Below are 7,487 nucleotides of genomic sequence, written 5' to 3' on the forward strand. Positions count from 1 at the left end.
CAAAGAGCGAACAAGGCGGCCAGAATTTGAGAAGCTAAGAGTCCCCCCAAAAAGGGACACACGTTGGGTGACCCTGAATTTGTCCCCGATCTCCCTCCTCGGGACAGCTGGCGTGCCAGCACGTGGAGCAGACCGTAAACGGGTCTCCCTGAGCTGGGAAGAGAAAGCGGGGATTCGGGGCTGTCGAGATGCCAGGACCGGAGACTCCAAAAATCCCAGAAGCAAGAGCTGGGAGGGAAGCGAGCCCGAAATTCTACACACAAGGTCCCCTCAAGGCACAGACTGATTCCCAAGCTATGTGCCCGCCCGGAGGAGAGGCTGGGAAAACAGAATTCAACAGCTGGGACAACTGGAAAGGTAAGTGGCACTTCAGCAAACCTCACAGGACAGGGAGGTAAAAACTGAGGGTTTCGGGGCTTCCATGGAAAAGGGGCCAAGGGAAGCCACCCGGCCAGCAGTTCATGAGATCTCAGAAGGAGGGAGGGTGAAGGAGAAATAAAGGGGACACTCCTTAAAGGAGGAGAGAAGGAAGGGAGGAAGGAAGAAAGGAAGGAGGGAGGGAGGGAGGGAGGGGCCGCATGGTGAGAACAGGTCAGGGCACACAGGGCACCTGCGAGATCCCCCAAGGTCAAAGCTGGAACGCTCTGGGCATGATGAAGCAGTGGTCTAGGACGACACCCAAAGTGTGAAATAAATCTCCATGAATTCATAGTGATATAAATTAATGATTGAATAGATATAAAAAGGAGAAAAGAGACCAATCTGTGCAAAGCTATCACAAATAGTGTTTGTAGACACTCTGCTCCTAGAAGCTGGGGCATGAGCCCCGCCCCTGGACTGTGGATTCCATCCAAGGAGGGCAGAGGGAGAGGGGGAAACAGGACCATACAGCAGAGAGCCTGACAGCACACCTCAGCCAGGTGACGAGGCCGGCATCACGGCGATCCATCATGGTGACGGCACGTACCCTTGGTACGTCTCCTTCCAAAATAACCGTAACGGCAACAAGGGAAATACCAGACAAGTTCCAACAGAGGGGCCTTCTGCAAAACACCTGCCCCGCCTCCCAGACGGTCAAGGTCACAGAGGCAAAGAAAGTTGGAGAGACTGTCACAGCCGGAGGAGAAGCCCAAGGAGACCGGACGACTACATGTCACGTGGGGTCCTGGACAGGGTCCTGGGCAGAAAAAGGGCATTGGATAAAACCCGAGGAATTTAGCTAAAAGCTAAGGCATTTTGAGTAATGTATGGACTATATCTCATAATTATATAGCTAATATATCGATACTGCTTTATTCGTTGTAACAAATGCACTAAGATGGATGAGACCCTGGGGGGTGGGGGGAATGGGAACCCTCTGAACTACCTTCACAGCTTTTCTGCAAATCTAAAACAGGTGTGAAAAATGAAGTCTACTTTTGAAAATTAACGCGGAGTTCTGATAGAACAGCACCACGGTCTGCAGACCTCCCCACCCCCGTCGCGGCAGCCCTGACGCTAGCCTCTGGCCCTCACCAGCCCCCTCTGGCCTCCCTGCCCCGTCTAGCCCCTTCCAGCCTGTACCCCTGCAGCCGGACCACGTCTCTGAAACATCGGAGCTTTCCCACCCCATCTCTGTTACAAACCTTGTCACAGATCCTAGCTTCCCCCGCTGTCAGCTCTGAGCTGCCGACCACGAGGTCTGGGCTGCACCTGTCCTCTGTCCTCAGCTCCCATGTCACTCTCTGGGGTAGAGCATCCGGTGCTTTCCTGCTTTCAGTGCGCTTTGATCACAGCGTCCCACCCACCTAAGACTCTGTCCCCTTCCTGCCCAGGGGCGAACCCCTCTTCACACGCCAGTGCCTCCCCACCTTGGAAAACCTGCCCAGAGCTCCCCAAGCCAGGAGAGGGCGGACTGGTCACCTGGGGTCTCCGGGACCCGTGGGGATCACAGAACCCACATGCAGGTGTCCCTTTCAGAGAGAAATGACCAAGGGAGGGACCGCGAATAGGACCCTGGGGCGAGGCTGCCGCCCAGCAAGGGTGACACGGGGGCTTGGGACAGAGGGCCCGCTCGGGGGCTGGAGGTCTCACCAGGTATCCTGGACCGGGAAGTGGGGGACATGGAGCCCACCCACAGGGTGTCAGGTAGAGCAATCAGAGAAGCACGTCTTCAGAGGCCCTGCGGGCCCCTCCCCACCGTGTCTGTGTCTGGAATGAGGCTGCCTCGTGAGGTCGATCTCATCCACAGAGACGGCTGTACGTTCCATCCTGTCTGCAAATCCCAGGGAACTGCAGCTCAGCACCCCACACACACCCCAACCCTGACCACCCGGGGCTCCGGGATAACAAGTGAAGGCCTGGCCTCCCGCTGGAAGCCTGGCCCGCCTCAGGGTGCAGAAAACCAAGGTCCACTCGAGATCCTCCACCACCACCCCCAGCCCACCAGGACCTCTGCCATTTCTCCTAAATGCTGCCTAGCTCCTTCACCTGGCCTCCTCCCAGGCCCAGCACGACCCCCCTGCCAGGATGGTGTCAGGAGCCCCCTAACTGCATGCTAACATTGTGGGGGAGGGTAAGTTACCTGTTTCCCGCCCCTCCCGGCACTTCCCGCCCAGCGTCCCCACCCCTGACACCCAGGCCTCTGTTCCCGAGTGCCAGTCTCTGCCGCAGGGCCTTTGAATGGCTGCTTCCTCTGCCTAACCTCGGCTCAGGTACCTGTGCAGCTCGGACAGGCAGCGGTCACGGGTGTTGGCAGGACGCCCACCTGCTGTCCTAAGAAGGACGCTCGCAGGGCTTCCCTGGTGGCGCAGTGGTTGAGAGTCCACCTGCTGATGCAGGGGACACGGGTTCGTGCCCCGGTCCGGGAAGATCCCACATGCCGCAGAGCAAGTGGGCCCGTGAGCCATGGCCGCTGAGCCTGCGCGCCCGGAGCCTGCGCTCCGCAACGGGAGAGGTCACAGCATTGAGAGGCCTGCGTACCACACAAAAAAAAAGAAAAGAAAAGAAGGGACGCTCGCCACTGTGTCCTCAGACCAACTCCAGAAGCAGTGCCCCCTGCAGGAAGCACTGCATCCCACCTGACCGCCCAACAGTGGTCTGGGCCATCTCACAGACCCCACCTGAGCCAGCAAAGGCCAGCGAGGGGACCAGCACGACCCCCACGGGGGTGTGCACCTGCATTCTGAGGACGGGGTGGGAGGTCCCCATCCGCCTCAGTGGCCCCAGATGTGTCCCCTCATCTGTGTCCGAGCACAGAGACCCCATGCCCACCAGCTCCCGGCTCCTGGGGCCGCCTGCATACCTGGACCCACGTTACAGGAGGGGGGCCTTTGGGAGGCCCCTGCCCCCGAGACGGGGGAGGCCTCGAGCGTCTTGCAGCCCGCGCCTCATTCTGCCCGGTGGGGCTGGCCTGTGGCTTCCCCGGACCCAGCCTGAGCCTCGGGGTCACCTGCCCCCAGGCCTGCTGGCAGCCCTCCTCAGCCTCCATTTGCCGGCTCCCATCCCCTCCATGCTGCAGGTCAGGCGCCCGCTGGAGCTGGGAAGCTACTAAGCATAGCTAACTTACACCGGCCACTCAGGCTGTGAAATGGACCTCAGAGGTGGGTGACAGAGCAGACGGATCCCCCTCCTGGAGGCACACTCCGCGTGGGGACCCTCTGCTCTCCTGCCGGCGCCTGGAGAGTTCTCTCTAAGCAGCTCACCTTCAGCTCTGTAGGGGAGGCCAGGCCAGCCAACGTGCAATTACGGAAAATCCTTATCTGGCACCTTTCTTCCGAGAGCGCGTCTCCTGTCCTTGTAAATAATTAGCTGAGACCAGCTCCGGGCCACAGGTGACCAAGCTGGACGGCCGGGAGCTGCCACCAGCGCCACCCTCCCCCTGCCGGCCCCGCAGTCGGACAGAAGCCCCAAGCCCAGCGGAGCTTCCTCAGCACTGGCTAGCAGGCTCCTCCGTCCCTTCTGGGCTCAAGCGTCCAGCTGCCCAGCCCTGCCTCCCAGGACTGGAGGCCTCCTGAAATCCCAGCTCCTGCAAGAGCCTGCAACAGGAGGGGCACTGGCTGGACGCCGACGAGGCTGCCCCGCGTGGGGCCAGGGGTCCTGGGGGCAGGGGTCGCTGACCTGATGGGCTTCCCCGGTTCTACTGCTCCCCCAGATCTAGAGGTCGGATCACGTGACCAGCTGGCCGCTCCCTCCTGCAGGAACTAACCCTGATGGGTGAGCGCCCATGGGTTCGACTGAGGCCTCGACACCCCGGCCGTGCATCTGCTGGGGGAAGCACAAGACTGGAATTTGTGGCGAGAGCTGCTGTTTAGGGACAAATGTGTGACTCCTGGTAAAGGAACTGCTCGTCCCTGCAGGGGATCCCCTGCGCCCTCCACACATGTGGGCAGAGGGGCTGCCCTGCCCCAGGCTGCCCTCCTGCTGGCTCAGCCCCTTCCTCTCCAGCTGGACTCTGCCCCCCCGGGAGGGGGTCCTTCTGGACCAACACCTTCCCCCAACCCGTGGGCCAACTGGCCCAACCCTTCCCCGAAGCCCAACCTCCCACCCAGATTCTGGGCTAACCCCATTGCCTGGCTATGCTTCCCATGACTTTGCAAATTTCTCCCCTGACCACAGTGCCTGGGACCCCCCGTGAATCCAGGAGAGACGAAAGAAGGCAGGACCCTGCCCGTCCCTGAGAACCATTTCGGGAAGGCAGACACACGACTCATCCAGCTGGGAAATTCAGGCTGACTCACAGCGTCGGGCCTGGGCTCCTGGGTGGACGGGTGTCATTCACGGAAGTGGGGCTGCAGAGGGCAGAGCAGGTCTGGGGGAGGTGACACTGGGTTTGGGGTTAAGGGGGCGGGCCCCCGGCAGCTGGTCTGGGGGTGTCCACCTGTCCTAGCTGAGTGGGGCAGTAGGAAGTTGCCAGGAGGCGCGGGGGGCCTGGCCTCACCCCTTTGGGCGGGGAGGCCTGGGAACATGATAGATGCTGTGAGCTCACACCCCCGATTCTGTAGACACCTTTGGGGGATCCTCAGCCCCAGAGGCCGCTCATGTCTGTGTCTGCAGGGTGGGGCGTCCCGGTGCAGAGTGAGGCCAGGGCGGAGTCTGCGGCTCGTGGCTTCTGTCCCTTGATCAGCGCAGGCCACCGTGTACCAAACAGCACAGCACAGGCGGCTTCAAGCTCAGACACCTGCTTCTCAGTCCTGGAGGCCAGAAGCCAAAATCAAGGTGTTGGCAGGGCTGCTGTCTGGGGAGGACGGTCCTCCTGGCTTGCAGAGGGCAGGATTCTCTCTGTGCCTTTTCCTGGCAAAGAGTGAGCTCTGGTCTCTCTTATACGGACACCACCCTGTAGGACCAGAGCCCGACCCCACGACCCCGTTTCACCTTAATTGTCACCCTGGGGGTCAGGGCCCCAGCGTGCGGCTTTGTGGGGAGGGGGGTACATAACAGGCAGGAGGGCCAGGCGGAGGAGACGGCGGCTGCAGACTGAACGCCAGGAGGGAAGGTCTCAGTCAGAGAGGGGGTGTTGGAAGGGTCGAGGGGCTTCCGCCCTGCCCCCCAAGAACCCCAACCCTGGGAGTCAAGTGGTGGGGCTGGTACCCAACCAAGTGGATGCCACACACCCACCCCTGCTCAGCACCAGGTGTGCCTGCCAGGTAGAGTTTATTGTTGACTTTGTATCTGAAATAATTTCAAGTTTATCGAAGAGCTGCACCGACAGCAGAAGTCAGTGCAGAGCATCCCCCCGCCCCCCCGCCCCAGGTTAGGACATGAGCCCCAGCCTGCACCTCCCCTCCACGTCCACGGGCCTCTTTGCCCTTCCGTTCTTCAGCGTGCATTTCCTGAGATCAGGAAACGGCACAATTAGCCACTTGGGGACATCCCACAGCGACACCAAAGCTCTTTCCTGACCTGCAGACTGCCCAGGTGGACCGAGGTCATCAGTGGGGGAGGGGGCCGCAAGGCCCAGGCCCGCCCGGCCCCCTCCTTGCGCCTGTCCCTCCTCTTCCTGTGTCTCCCATCATGCTCTTTTCCGGTTGCTTTCCTAAGACCTTAATTTATGGTAAACCAGCACATCGGGCCCCATCTCCTCCGACAGTCTCAGGCCCTGGGCCCCTGCGTGGATGTCGCCCAGAGGGCTGCCGCGCATGCAGACCCGCGGCCCAGCAGAGCTGGGAAATGGGGGTTTCTGGGCTGGGGTCTGGGGAGCTCTACCTTATCAACCCCCTGTTGGTTGGAAAGCTACCTCCTTGGCCCTCACTGTGGTCTATGGCTGGGAATGATGGTCTAACAGGGGGTCCCCAGGACGTATTGATGGGACAGGTCGGGGAGAACCCCTAAAACCTGCAAGGTCCCCACGGAGCTGGGTCCACCACAGAGGGTCACGACCCCTCACCTACAGGGCCACCAGGCAGTCTTCTCCAGGAGCAGGTCCTCCGGGATGGCCTCAGGCTCAACCGGACAGGTGAGGCCATCTCCAGGGCCAGACTGGACCCTGCACCGGGCCCTGCAACTGTAAACCCACCATCCTCAGATACCAGATGAGTTTTACGAGCAGACAATTGCATTTCATTGCCTGATTATTATTTTTTAAATTTTGGAATTAATCATCCAAGATCCAGCTACATTTTTTTTTTTTTTTTTGCGGCACGCAGGCCTCTCACTGTTGTGACCTCTCCCGTTGCGGAGCACAGGCTCCGGACGTGCAGGCTCAGCGGCCATGGCTCACGGGCCCAGCCGCTCCACGGCATGTGGGATCTTCCCGGACCGGGGCACGAACCTGTGTTCCCTGCATCGTCAGGCGGACTCTCAACCACTGCGCCACCAGGGAAGCCCACACCCGGCTACATATTTTATGAAAAGTTCTATCTCCCATTTAATGAGCTCGATGCAACTAATCAGAAAGGCGGACTCTCAACCACTGCGACACCAGGGAAGCCCACACCCGGCTACATATTTTATGAAAAGTTCTATCTCCCATTTAATGAGCTCGATGCAACTAATCAGAAAATAAAATGTAAAATGTGGGATGATTTAGCTGGTGGAATGGAGAACAAAGGGTAGCAGATTAAGTTTAGGAGAGCTACCTGGGGCAGAGTTGACCTTGGGGACAGTTTAGGATTGGGGGGGGTCCTTCCAAGGGAGGCTTTGCAGAGGCCAGAGCGGGGAGTGGTTCTGCTGGGCAGAAGCTGGCTTGGGCCCCAGTCCCACACACGGCTCACCTCTAGGACTCGGGGGACGGGTGCCCCCGACCCTGGGCACCTCCATGGGCAGGACGCGACTATGACTTCCTTGCCCAGGGACCACCCCTTCACCAGTCCACTCCGCCCTCCACTGTGGAGCAGACCAGGCAGGCGTGTTGGAAAGCACTGGCCACCACGTGTGTGTTTATTGTCGATTTAGCTTTTAAAGGCTCTTAAAGAGCTGAGCCCCCCAGAGCCCAGGTTGGGTTTTCAAATCTTTAGCCTGGAGCAGAGTTCCCTGTTAACGTGCAAATCTCTCTGAGCTGAGGGCTTGCC

Source organism: Neophocaena asiaeorientalis, unplaced genomic scaffold, assembly GCF_003031525.2.
Source record: "Neophocaena asiaeorientalis asiaeorientalis breed wild unplaced genomic scaffold, Neophocaena_asiaeorientalis_V1.1 scaffold242, whole genome shotgun sequence".
In the NCBI taxonomy this organism is placed as follows: domain Eukaryota; kingdom Metazoa; phylum Chordata; class Mammalia; order Artiodactyla; family Phocoenidae; genus Neophocaena; species Neophocaena asiaeorientalis.